Raw genomic sequence first — 14,265 nt, 5'->3', positions numbered from 1 at the left:
GGGATCGAACCCACGACCTCCTGTGTACCAGACGATGTAGTTAACATCTCCCAACCACCGTGGTGCCCTGTTGGAGCGGTGGCGGTACGGTTAGTGCACTGCGCTATGAACCGGGCTACCTGAGTACCCAGGATACGTCTGACATCAGTGTTGGTGGTGGTGGTGGTGGCCAAGTGATGTCCGCGACCCTGTCGCGTCCCCCATCCCATCCCCCAACCCTACCCCCATCCCATCCCACTTCACCAACCGGCGTGGTGAAGTGTGCTCAGTGAATGAGCGTCACGGCGTGGGGCAGGGAGTGGGGTATCTACTAATCGTCATATCGGTAAACGATCCTCTTGGCAACAACAACAACACAAACCCCATTTGCTCAATGACTCGACTCCACTGCCGTCGAGTTACCCAATCGCAATAATCGACGTGATAACCACACCGCGCGGGGTGGGGATGGAAGATTTATTCCCTTCGATGAGATCAAGGCAGAGGTCGCAAACGGGGTTTGATTCCTTACCCGTACCCGGCCGCACCAGGGTCGCAAACAGGTACCCGTACCCGGCCGTACCCGTACCCTACCCGTACCCGGCCGGGTACGGGTAGGGTACGGGTATCGGGTACCTGATTGCGACCTCTGGGATGAAGCCATGTTGCAGGCGCGGGTGGGTTGATTATAGGAACTTGAATTGTGAGAAGAGACAAGACGTTGGGAAATGAGTGACAAACAGTTACTCACCAGTGACTCACGGTCTACCCGTACCCGGCCGCACCAGGGTCGCAAACGGGTACCCGTACCCGGCCGGGTACGGGTAGCCGGGTATCGTGTAGGGTACGGGTATCGGGTACCCGATTGCGACCTCTGGATCAAGGTGACGAGGCCGCCCGTGTCTCAGTGATGACGGGGCAACAGGCGGCGCCACCGACTCCTCTGTCTGATAGCAGAGCGGCATCGCACGACACGCAGCTGAGCCCTAACACTCATCTAAACCCCCATAGCCCCCCCTAGTTCTAACACCCGCCACGAATGTAACACCTACAACACGAGAGGGCGGACAAATACATCCACTTAGCACATTCGTCGATAACGCAGCCTTAAGAAGTATTACGCAGGAAGAAAGAATTGCATATGATTGCCGACGTTTCGGGTCGTGGCCCTTCTTCAAAGCACGCACAGAGAGACATCTGACCTATGTGCTGTGAAGAAGGCCCATGGCACGAAACGTCGCCTATTATAAACTCTTTCTTGTTCAGGCCACGGTGTTGCTGACGATGGTTGTTTTGTTTGTTGTCCGTACTTGTGCACTACTGCCACGGTGGCTAGGAGATGTTAACTACCTCGCCGGGTATGTAGGAGGTCGTGGGTTAGATCCCGACCCTGACGCCTGCTGTATATTTTGAGTTTACGTGTCTCTCTCTCATCATCATCACGGTGGCTAGGAGATGTTAACTACCTCGCCTGGTATACAGGAGGGCGTGGGTTCGATCCCAACCCTGACGCCTGCTGTATATTTTGAGTTTGCGTGTCTCTCTCTCATCATCATCACGGTGGCTAGGAAATGTTAACTACCTCGCCTGGTATGCAGGAGCTCGTGGGTTCGATCCGGACCCTGACGCATGCTGCTGTTGTATATTTGGAGTTTGCGTGTCTCTCTCTTTCCCCGTGGTCGCGTGGATTTTTTTCTGCGGGTCCTCCGGTTGTTTCTCTCCACATTTGGCTGCCGTAAATGTCCACCCGATCAGCCGCTTCGTTGAGCTATCATTTGTGATAGCCAGGTCGTTTCTGAAAGAAAAAAAACATGTCTCAGTGTGCCTTACCTGGTTACAATAAGACGTTGTTTCGCGTATCGCAAACGCAGCAGCAACATATGTAGTAGCTACATATGTAGTAGCTACGGGCCCCGCACTTTCAATTTCGGTTAAGTGATTCTGCACTTGCTCTATTACTATAGTACTATACCGCCTTCAAATGTGTTGATACCTCATTCGTGTAATTCAGCCCTATACCCCTAGGCCATAACAGCACAAAAGATGCATGATTCATTGGGACGTTTGCGTTCTCAAAGCGTGCTTTAACCATTCACCCGGAGCCATTTAATATTGTCACTATAGCGGACACTTAAAACGTATAACAACAACAAAAATAACACGCATCTCTATGTCGTTGGAGATCTGTGGCAAAGATCTTCATAGCTCATCGGATTCCTCCAGAATAAATAAAGATTCTGAGTCTGATCCAACGCTGGATGAGTGCCATCTCCAAACCGCGTCGGTCAGTGTGTGTGACGAGTTTCGACCATACTTCACCACGCTGGTGAGTGCGGGGTTAGCGTATTGGTTCGGATATCACCCGTTTTTCTTCTGCCGTGGCCGGGTATCGAACTTAGGTTCGCCGGGTTAACGCCGTTGACTTCGTAATTATCACGCTAGGACGAGCGCAGCGTAGACACGCACACAGACAACTACCATCGATGCACGAATCTTCCTCGCTGCACGGACAAGAGGAAACGTGTTTCCTGCCTGGACACTGCCCGGACAGTGTTGGTTGATGGTTTTAAAAACGATTTATATATTGAACGGTGTACCGTACATGGATATTTTAATCGATGTTTTTCTACCGATAATTATCCTATGGCAGCGCATATTAAATTTTTTTTTAATACAAATACGATGATATACACACAACCAGTGTCTGATTATCGTAGTTGCAAAAGTAGCTACTACACATGTAGTAGCTACATATATATAGTAGCTACATGTGTAGTAGCTGCACGTGTAGCTACTACACGGGGCCCGCGCTTTCAAGGGCCCCGCGTGAAATGCTTTCAAGCTATCAATTACGGTTCAGTGATTCTGCACTTGCTCTATTACTATAGTACTATACCTCCTTCAACTTTTATGAACGACTGGGTGTTTAAGGTTTGCGATTTGTCGTATTATCTGGCTGTATAGCAAATGAAACAATACAATAACTTGACTATGCAAGTTAAAAAGGTGTGTTTTAATATTTATGTGTTTTTATGTTTCGATTTAAAGCTTTCGTGACTGCAGGGATTCATCTTCTTGGTTTTTCGGTAAAGTCACGTAGAAGGGAAGTAATTAAATAAAAAAAATATTTTATTTTATTATGTTTTATTTTTATGTTTTATTTTTATTATTTTATTACTTCCCTTCTACGCGACTTTACCGAAAACCCAAGAAGATGTTTTTATTTTATTTAGGACACCTTTATAACTTACGCTATAGGCCCCTCACTAGCTTAGTCAGGCACTCCACACACCCCGAACATTTTAATGTGCTTGAGACGACACGCAGCGTGAAACATACACACACACATTATATTCTACTGCTGCTTTTGTAATAACCCAGGCGCTGACCAGCATGGTGAAGTATGGTCAAACGACCTCCTTGGCCAACGTGGACTTCTGGGAGGAGATCGTATATATCCAGCAGTGGATTGACAAGGGGTTGTGAATTTCTTAATAATATCATAATAAAATAATGACGAGCACAATTCATTTGTATTAATCACAGAAAATATGTATATATACATATATGCATATAAACGTTTGCCATTAGAAACGTCTACATTGTTATTTTTTCAATTTCGGAATCTAGTTTGCTCTAAACGAGTGACCCTTATATAGCGTATCCGATTGCCAAAAAAAAGAACACATTTAATGAAATAAATAAGCAAACCATGAGTCAAATATATATATTTTTAAACATAGATTGTATTCATTGTTTCTTTTCAGCTTTCAATTTCAACAGACATTTCTATTTATAATAGATGAGATTTTTTTTATTAGGTCAGATTGCGTAAATAAAGTGTGTTTCGTAAACCCTCCTCCACCCGACGCAGTCAACGAATGAAGTTGTCACGTGATGAACAAACCTGCCAACAATGTAGAGAGAGAGAGAGAGCGATCTCACAACATTTAACATCTGGGTCCGACGTTTCGCTGACAGTTCCAGCCAGCAGCATCATCATAATCATCAGGCAGTTGCCAGAATTGCACAAAAACAATGACGCTCTATAAATGTGACTAATAATGCGTAACTTTTTTTGCGTCGCTATAAACAGTCGGGGCATTGGGATCTACGGATGAAATGCGCCTTACAAACGTAAATTATGATTATAATTGGTGTTGTAAGTCTCTTGAAAACAGCTGTTCAATGTTTCCCGCGCGTATCAGAGAGGACTTCGTTTGCTTTCTCTCGGCTTTAGCGTCACACTCCAACGATGGCGAATTCCTTGATTCTAGATTTGAAGCTTTCGTGACTGCAAGGATTCATATTCTTATGTTGTTTCGGTAAAGTCACGTAGGTAAAAAATTAAAATTAATAAAAGTAAAATAAAAATAAAAATCACGATGTTTCGGAGGCAATTTATTTTACTTTTATTAATTTTTTTTACCTACGTGACTTTACCGAAAAAAACTAAGAATATAAATGCGAATTCCTTGGTTAACTCGATCACGGTGTATGGCAACGCACTGTACACGTGAACAGCAATGTGGACATTTAGACGCCCCTTCCCCGATCCATAATTCGTTTACTTTGGGTTGAGGCCGTGTAGAAGCGTGTGTCGTATACCCCTACACCACCCGACATCAAATGAATGAAAGCGTCACGGGAATGAAATATTCCAAACGTGTCGCTGCTTCGGCAAGCAGCAACATCACTACCGTTGTCGTTGTCGTCATCGTCGTAGAGTAATCGCACAACACTTGAATCCAGTAACGACGTTTCACTGCAGATGAGAGCCAGCATCATCAGGTCGACAACAGGGAGCTCAGATCTCGAGCGAAAGCGCTCCCCGATGCGGCCCCTGAAGTAGATGCCACGACGTCACGTGATGCGCGTGACGCGTTTTGTTCTAATTCATTGGTGGCCCGCGGTCGGGTGGCGGGAGGGCTTTACGACGCACAATTTTTTTTTTTACAGGACGACCAAAGGCAACACAAACCGGTGATGAACCACGCTGGTCGTGAGAGGCTACGCGTGTGTGTATATATATAATATATGTAAATATCCGTGCCCTGTGAGTGAAACCAATTAACGAACTCCGCGCCGTGATTTTTGTCGGGGATAAAACATCTACAAGTTTTAGTTTTCGGCTAATTTCTCGCTCTGAGCATACACATAAGTTCAACACCGAGCAGGCCACCGATATTATCCAGAATAGAGGTCCCTCCCCAGTTAGATCGCGTGTCGTGTGGTGGTGGCGCGACGGGGGGTTTAAGCGACGCATTTATATTGACGCGATCTCACCCAAAACCACCTCTATCGTGGAGCGTATTGCATCATTCATCTGCGTCAAGTTGTCATCGTCCCAACCCCGTCTAGAACATCGTTAACACAACACTCCAGCCGCTCGCTTGGTAACAATCGCCTGCACGCATTGCATATTTGGAGGAGATTGAACGATGACATTTAACGATGAGATTTAACGAGATTGAACGATCGATGGGTGCACCGTGCAGAAGGGCCCGTCACCAGCGAAGCTTCGCTCTGCGGTTTCTAAAATCGCGGGGGGTTTGGGGGGGGGCGCAGAGGATCGCAGACGCGGGGCCCGAGTGGTGGGGGTGGTGGGAGGGGGCTATTGTTCGTCATTTTGCCGATAATTGGTCTAATCAGCCAGCAATTACGAATCGCTCGCAATTATTACCGTGATTAATTGCCAATAGAGTATTTGCGACGACCTTAAAGTGGACGTGTATAAGTTATATCGAGAGTACGTCAAAAGAAAAAAAGCACATATGAGCATATAATGAGTGTGTGCGTGTGCGTGTTTATCATGAAAATGTATAATTGCGTCTTTATTTCCTCCGAGTATTCTACAGGGCGGAGCGGTGGCGCAGTGGTTGGGCGCACTTGGATGATGAACGGCGGGCGACCTGCGTCCGCGATTCTCCCGGCTATACGACGAACGTCATCAGCTGTGAGTGATGTCTGCACCGGTCGTGGGTCGACGAGAATGGTGAAGTATGGTCAACAAGGACACCATCACGATCGACGCGGCTTGAGGCGGTCTTCGTCCGTGGTTGCGAACGTCACGATTGATACATTTGCGTAGGGCACAATGACAATACTATTCTTGGTTCTTTCGGTAAAGTCACGTAGAAGGGAAATAATAAAATAAAAATAATAAAACATAATGAAATACAATTCTCACGACGTTTCGGCCACAACGCAAGCAGCCGTCCTCAGGTGAAGAACAGGTCTGTCGGAAAGACAGCGTCTGAATGAACACCACCAAGCTTGGCAGCGTATATTTAAGCTGGGTTAGAGGAGGAAGGGCGCCTTGACAAAGGAATTTACATATCAACAGAGGAATTTAGCATATTTATGGCAAATGCAGATATGGGATTAGTCACTACTTGTGGAATGCGTAGGAGGTGGGGGGGGGACTCAAAGTCATATTATGCTCGTGCATTATGTAGGATTAGCAGCAACAAAGGGAGGAGGTATAGGGTTAGCAGTAATAATAAATGACGTCCGAAAATCTACGAGAAAACACCGAGCCATAACCACGTGCACCGGTTACAATCGGGGCACGGTCACGTGGCCTAGCGGGAGCGCAATTTCGCCGCTTATTGCAAAACTTCACGGTTCGAATCCGGAATAATCTCGCGCGGTGTGTGTGTTTGTGTGTGTGTGTGTTTGTGTGTGTGTGTGTTTGTGTGTGTGTGTGTGTTTGTGTGTGTTTGTGTGTGTGTGTGTTTGTGTGTGTGTGTGTTTGTGTGTGTGTGTTTGTGTGTGTGTGTGTTTGTGTGTGTGTGTGTTTGTGTGTGTGTGTGTTTGTGTGTGCGGCTTGCTGAACTTCAGTTGCGAGTGATATCGGATGTGTCGAGGTGTAAGTACCGATAATAACCTCCCCCCCACCTCCATCCATCCACCCCACGCCGCTGCCGAACACAGCCCCGCGGCCCGAGTTGACACGGGTTGTGATGACTGCTATGGAAAAACTGACACGGGCCACAACACGCACTATTGTGTGTGGGCTGTGTGTGGGCTGTGTGTGTGGGCTGTGTGTTATGTGTGTGGGCTGTGTGTGGGCTGTGTGTGTGCTGTGTGTGTGCAGTGTGTGTTATATGTGTGGGCTGTGTGTGGGCTGTGTGTGTGCTGTGTGTGGGCTGTGTGTGGGCTGTGTGTGTGCTGTGTGTGGGCTGTGTGTGCTGTGTGTGGGCTGTGTGTGGGCTGTGTGTGGGCTGTGTGTGTGCTATGTGTGTGGTGTGTGTGTAGGCTGTGTGTGGGCTGTGTGTGTGGTGTGTGTGGGCTGTGTGTGTGCTATGTGTGTGCTGTGTGTGGGCTGTATGTGGGCTATGTGTGTGCTGTGTGTGGGCTGTGTGTGTGCTGTGTGTGGGCTGTGTGTGTGCTGTGTGTGTGCTGTGTGTGTGCTGTGTGTGGGTTGTGTGTGGGCTGTGTGTGGGCTGTGTGTGTGCTGGGTGTGGGCTGTGTGTGGGCTGTGTGTGTGCTATGTGTGGGCTCTGTGTGGGCTATGTGTGGGCTATGTGTGGGCTGTGTGTGTGCTGTGTGTGGGCTGTGTGTGGGCTCTGTGTGGGCTATGTGTGTGCTGTGTGTGGGCTGTGTGTGGGCTATGTGTGGGCTATGTGTGTGCTGTGTGTGGGCTATGTGTGGGCTGTGTGTGGGCTGTGTGTGGGCTGTGTGTGTGCTATGTGTGGGCTGTGTGTGTGCTATGTGTGGACTGTGTGTGGGCTGTGTGTGTGCTATGTGTGGGCTGTGTGTGTGCTATGTGTGGGCTGTGTGTGTGCTATGTGTGGGCTGTGTGTGCGCGGTGTGTGGGCTGTGTATGTGCTATGTGTGTGCTGTGTGTGGGCTATGTGTGGGCTGTGTGTGGGCTGTGTGTGGGCTGTGTGTGTGCTATGTGTGGGCTGTGTGTGTGCTATGTGTGGACTGTGTGTGGGCTGTGTGTGTGCTATGTGTGGGCTGTGTGTGTGCTATGTGTGGGCTGTGTGTGTGCTATGTGTGGGCTGTGTGTGTGCTGTGTGTGGGCTGTGTGTGTGCTATGTGTGTGCTGTGTGTGGGCTATGTGTGGGCTGTGTGTGGGCTGTGTGTGGGCTGTGTGTGTGCTATGTGTGGGCTGTGTGTGTGCTATGTGTGGACTGTGTGTGGGCTGTGTGTGTGCTATGTGTGGGCTGTGTGTGTGCTATGTGTGGGCTGTGTGTGTGCTATGTGTGGGCTGTGTGTGTGCTGTGTGTGGGCTGTGTGTGTGCTATGTGTGTGGTGTGTGTGTGGGCTGTGTGTGTGCTATGTGTGTGGTGTGTGTGTGGACTGTGTGTGTGCTGTGTGTGGGCTACGTGTGGGCTGTGTGTGTGCTGTGTGTGGGCTGTGTGTGTGTGCTATGTGTGTGGTGTGTGTGTGGGCTGTGTGTGGGCTATGTGTGGGCTGTGTGTGGTGTGTGTGTGGGCTATGTGTGGGCTGTGTGTGTGGGCTGTGTGTGGGCTGTGTGTGGGCTACGTGTGTGCTATGTGTGTGGGCTGTGTGCTATTTGTGTGGGCTATGTGTGGGCTGTGTGTGGGCTGTGTGTGTGCTGTGTGTGGGCTACGTGTGTGCTATGTGTGTGGGCTGTGTGTGGGCTGTGTGTGGGCTGTGTGTGTGCTATGTGTGGGCTGTGTGTGGGCTATGTGCGGGCTGTGTGTGGGCTATGTGTGGGTTATGTGTGGGCTATGTATGGGCTGTGTGTGGGCTATGTGTGGGCTATGTGTGGGCTGTGTGTGGGCTCTGTGTGGGCTGTGTGTGTGCTATGTGTGGGCTGTGCGTGTGCTGTGTGTGGGCTGTGTGTGGGCTGTGTGTGGGTTGTGTGTGGGCTATGTGTGGGCTGTGTGTGGGCTGTGTATGGGCTATGTATTGGGAGGCGGCCGGAAAGCAGACACGGGTCCGGGTCGCGGTGCCAGACGCCACGAGGAGGAGGAGGGGAGGGGGTGGAGAAGGAGGGGGTGGGGGGACGAGGGGTGGAGGGGGATGGAGGAGGGGGGGGAGAGGGGGGTGGAGGAGGGGGTGGGGGCGAGGGGGGTAGAGGAGGGGGGGACGAGGGGGGGGGGCTCCGTCTCAGCGCCGCCGCTCGGCGCATTCCGCGCGTTCCTGCGCCGAGATTAGCGGCGGCGTGGCGTGAGTGACGCACGCATCGTTCACACTCACACCTACACACACACTCACTCACACACACTTACACCTACACACACACTCTCACCTACACACACTCACACTTACACCTACACACACACTCACACACACTTACACCAACACACACACACTCACACACACACACTCTCACCTACACACACTCACTCACACACACTTACACCTACACACACACTCTCACCTACACACACACTCTCACCTACACACACTCACTCACACACACTTACACCTACACACACACTCTCACCTACACACACTCACTCACACACACTTACACCTACACACACACTCTCACCTACATACACACTCACACCTATACACACACTCACACCTACACACACTCACTCACACACACTTACACCTACACACACACTCTCACCTACACACACTCACACTTACACCTACACACACACTCACACACACTGACACCTACACACACACTCTCACCTACACACACTCACACTTACACCTACACACACACACACACTTACACCTACACACACACTCTCACCTACACACACTCACACTTACACCTACACACACACTCACACACACTTACACCTACACACACACTCACACACACACTCTCACCTACACACACACTCACACACACACTCACACCTACACACACACTTACACACACTCTCACCTACACACACACTCACACCTACACACACTCTCACACACCTACACACACACACACACTTACACACACACTCACACACACTCACACCTACACACTCACTCACCCCTGCACACACACTCACACCTACACACTCACTCACACCTACACACACTCTCACACCTACACACGCACAAACAACGCACACACAACGCACACACACAGCGCACGCACACACAACGCACACACACACAAGCAATGCACACACACGACGAACACACAACGCACACACGCACACAACGCACACACAACGCACACACACAGCGCACGCACACACAACGCACACAACGCACACACACACACACAACGCACACACAACGCACACACAACGCACACACACACACAACGCACACACAACGCACACACAACGCACACACAATCAAAAGCTTACAACAAATCACAGGGCAATCCAAGTGATGACTTTGCTGTTTTTTCCTGCATGTTTCTGTTGCGCGTCGTCACTTACAGATGTTTCTTGTTCATGTGTGTTGTTTGTTGCGGTTGCACCCGAGTCAAGAGCCGCGTGGCTCACAGGGCCATACCTCATAAACGAAACTGCAATTGAAACGATTGGCACCATTCGCACCCTTCTGCAATTGTTACGATACAGCCAGAGAGCGACTCCCGCTATACCGGCGGGAGGGAGTGGGGGGGTCCCAAGTGTCTCTCATCATCCCCTGGCGACTTCCCCACCCTCAGCGCTGTCGCTCGGCTCCCGCAAAGACGAAGACGACGACATTGACGCTTCAATGAAATCGGCACCGCAGACGGGAGGATTGCCCAGCGAGATCGATCGCGAGATCGATCGTCTGCGCACACACACACACAAGACAAAGGTCCCCCCGTGTAGCCTGTAACAGACTGCTGGGGCAAGCGCTGTTAGCGAGCACCTATGAAGGCCGGCACGGCACACGAGGGGGTGGGTGGCCAGCACCACGCCCGATCGCCTTTATCGATGTTTTTACGCACCGCACCAGGTACTCGTTTTAGGCTGAGTCGACCTAGGAGAGGCCCGGGACCGGTTCAGATAATCGTCACCGGTGTTTGCCGTGAGCCGGAATCGAACCCGTGTCTCAGGGTTCGTAGCGCAGCGCGCTGATCGCTACACTACCGCTCCCCACCATACACACACACACATCGTGTGAATTGCATCAGTGGCAATGATTAAATAAATCATTAGAAATAAGCAAGTTGCAGACATTCGATGGGACGTCAGTTGCCGATGGCGCTTCCGAAAACAGAAACGCACGCAAACATGTTGCGCGTTACGACGAAAGCGAGCCAAGTGCAATCGTCGACAGCAGCAAATCGTCGACGATCGGATGAGAACCACCACGGAGGAGAGTCGAGTGCTGCGGCGCGCTGTAGCGCAGCGCGCCGGCAACAGCAGCAGCAGCAGCCGCCACGATACCGCGAGATTGTAATAATTCATAGGCGATGTGTACAGCCAAGCGTCAGGAGCGAGATCACCTCTCGGCTAAGGGCAGTGCCGGATTGTCCTCGTAGCACAAGCAGCTGCATGTGTAGTAGCTACATCTGTAGCAGCTACTACACATGTATGTAGTACATATGTAGTAGCTGCTACATGTGTAGCTACTACGTGTGTAGTAGCTACATCTGTAGCAGCTGCATGTGTGGTCATGAGCCCCGCACTTTCACACAAGCAGCTACACATGTAGTAGCAGCTACTACTTATGTAGCAGCTACTACATGTGTACACACTACATGTGTAGTAACTACTTTTGCAACTACGATAATCCGACACTGGTTGTGTGTATGTCATCGTATTTGTGTAAATAACAATTAAATACTACATATGTAGCTGCTACATGTGTAGTAGCTACATGTGTTGTAGCTACATATGTAGTAGCTACTACATATGTAGTAGCTACGGGCCCCGCACTTTCAAGGGCCCCGCGCTAAATGCTTTTCAAGCTATCAATTCCCGTTCAGTGATTCTGCACTTGCTCTATTGCTATAGTACTATACCGCCTTCAACTGGGTGTTTAAGGTTAGCGATTCGTCGTATTATCCGGCTGTTTAATACAATTACTTGACTGTGCAAGTTTAGAGGGAGAAGCTGGGTCGATGCGTGAGCCCCACATGACACGAGCAAGCTAAAGGCGCAGCCCTGCAACAGCTCTGTCTCAACGCCGCTGCCTCCGCTCGAGCAAATCGCTGGCGAGACAGACGCCTCGGAAGAAGAGGGCGCCTTGTCGTGGTCAACAACAACAACACCAACACCAACAACAACACCAACAACAACACCAACAACAACAGCAGCAACAACAACAGCAGCAACAACAGCAACAACAACAGCAGCAACAGCAGCAACAACAACAGCAGCAACAACAACAACAGCAGCAACAACAACAACAACAGCAACAACAGCAACACCAACAATAACAACAGCAGCAACAACAACAGCAGCAACAACAGCAACAACAGCAACAACAACAGGAGCAACAACAACAGCAACAACAACAACAGCAACAACAGTAGCAACAACAACAACAGCAGCAACAACAGCAATAACAACAGCAACAACAGCACCACCAACAACAGCAACAGCAGCAACAACAACAGCAGCGCACATACCTCGGCTTAAGCTATACGTGAGTCAATCATAGCTGGCTCGCTGGCTGCTCGCGAGTGGCTATTAACGAAGTGAGTGATCGGAGCGACGTGTCAGCAAGGGGGTCTTCACGTGGACACCGCCACCACCACCACCACCTCGTTCCTCCTCCTCCTCCTCGCTCCTAGGGGTTGGGAGGGGAAATCTTTTTGAAGTCGCCGCCGAACACACGGGTCGAGAGCGGGCGGGGTGGGATGGGGAAGCCCCCCCCCCCGTGTGTGTAGCCTTTACAGACTGTTGGGGCAAGTGCTGTTGGCGAGTAGCGGCACCTGCGATAGCCGGAAGGGCACACGAGAGGGATGTGTGTGTGATACGTGTGATGTGTGTGTGTGTGATACGTGTGTGTGATGTGTGTGATGTGTGTGTGATGTGTGTGTGATGTGTGTGTGATGTGTGTGTGATACGTGTGTGTGTGTGATGTGTGTGTGATCTATGAGTGATATGTGTGTGATGTGTGTGTGGTGTGTGATGTGTGTGTGATGTGTGTGTGTGATGTGTGTGTGTTACGTGTGTGTGTGATACGTGTGTGTGATGTGTGTGTGTGATGTGTGTGTGATGTGTGTGTGATACGTGTGTGTGTGATACGTGTGTGTGAGCGTGTGGTGTGTGTGTGTGATGTGTGTGTGTGATACGTGTGTGTGTGTGTGACGTGTGTGTGATGTGTGATGTGTGTAATACGTGTGTGTGATACGCGTGTGTGTGGGGGGGTGTCTGTAGTGTCGTGCTTAGCTCTGCGCAACTAACCCAGAGACCCGAGTTTGATTCCCGCTCACAGTCATCAACACCATTGATTTATTATATAAACCAGTCCTGGGCCTCCCCTAGGTCGACTCAGCCTCAAATGAGTACCTGTTGCGGTGTGTAAAAACATCGCCACTGGGTAGACAAAGGCGGCCGGGCGTGGTGTTGGCCACCCACCCCCTCGTGTGCCGTGCCGGCCTTCATAGGTGCTACTCGCTAACAGCACTTGCCCCTACAGACTGACGAAGGCTATACGGGGCATCTTTGCCTTTTGTTTTATCACGAGGCATATGGCTTGTTTATGATATACATTAGCAGACACGGGCTGGCATATGACATTTCAAATTTCGGCAGTAAAGCGACGTGGTTTGTGTCAAGATGTGTGAGCAACGGCTCTGGATTCAACATCTTCGGTTTCACTGGGGTCTTCAGTGTTATTCAGGTCAGTAACTTGAGACGAGATTCGCGTGTATACGTACGTATGTGTGTATAATGTATGTCTATCAAATAGAGATGTGTGTGTGTGTGGACGTGCTGCTTGTATATGTATCGGCCTGCAAGTGTGTGCGGGTGTGTATCTAGTATACGTGCGTCTAACTTCGGAAAGACCCTACTGATGCGTTTAGAAAGTTGTTGATTTAAATGTGTCGTGCTGGTGAGTGTGTGTGTTTACGTGAATGTGCGTGTGTGAATCTGGGTGTGTGAATGTGCGTGTGTGAATGTGCGTGTGTGAACGTGCGTGAGTGAATCTGCTTGTGTGAATCTGCGTGTGTGAATCTGCGTTGGTGAATCTGCGTGTGTGAATCTGCGTGTGTGAACCTGCGTGTGTGAATCTGCGTGAGTGAACCGGCGTGTGTGAATCGGCGTGTGTGAATCTGTGTGTGTGAATGTGCGTGAGTGAACCTGCGTGTGTGAATCTGCGTGTGTGAATCTGCGTGAGTGAACCTGCGTGTGTGAATCGGCGTGTGTGAATCTGTGTTGGTGAATCTGCGTGTGTGAATCTGCGTGTGTGAACCTGCGTGTGTGAATCTGCGTGAGTGAACCGGCG

Source organism: Lampetra fluviatilis, chromosome 15, assembly GCF_964198595.1.
Source record: "Lampetra fluviatilis chromosome 15, kcLamFluv1.1, whole genome shotgun sequence".
NCBI lineage: Eukaryota > Metazoa > Chordata > Hyperoartia > Petromyzontiformes > Petromyzontidae > Lampetra > Lampetra fluviatilis.
The sequence above is the reverse complement of the archived record's forward strand: the minus strand, read 5'-3'. Positions refer to the sequence as shown.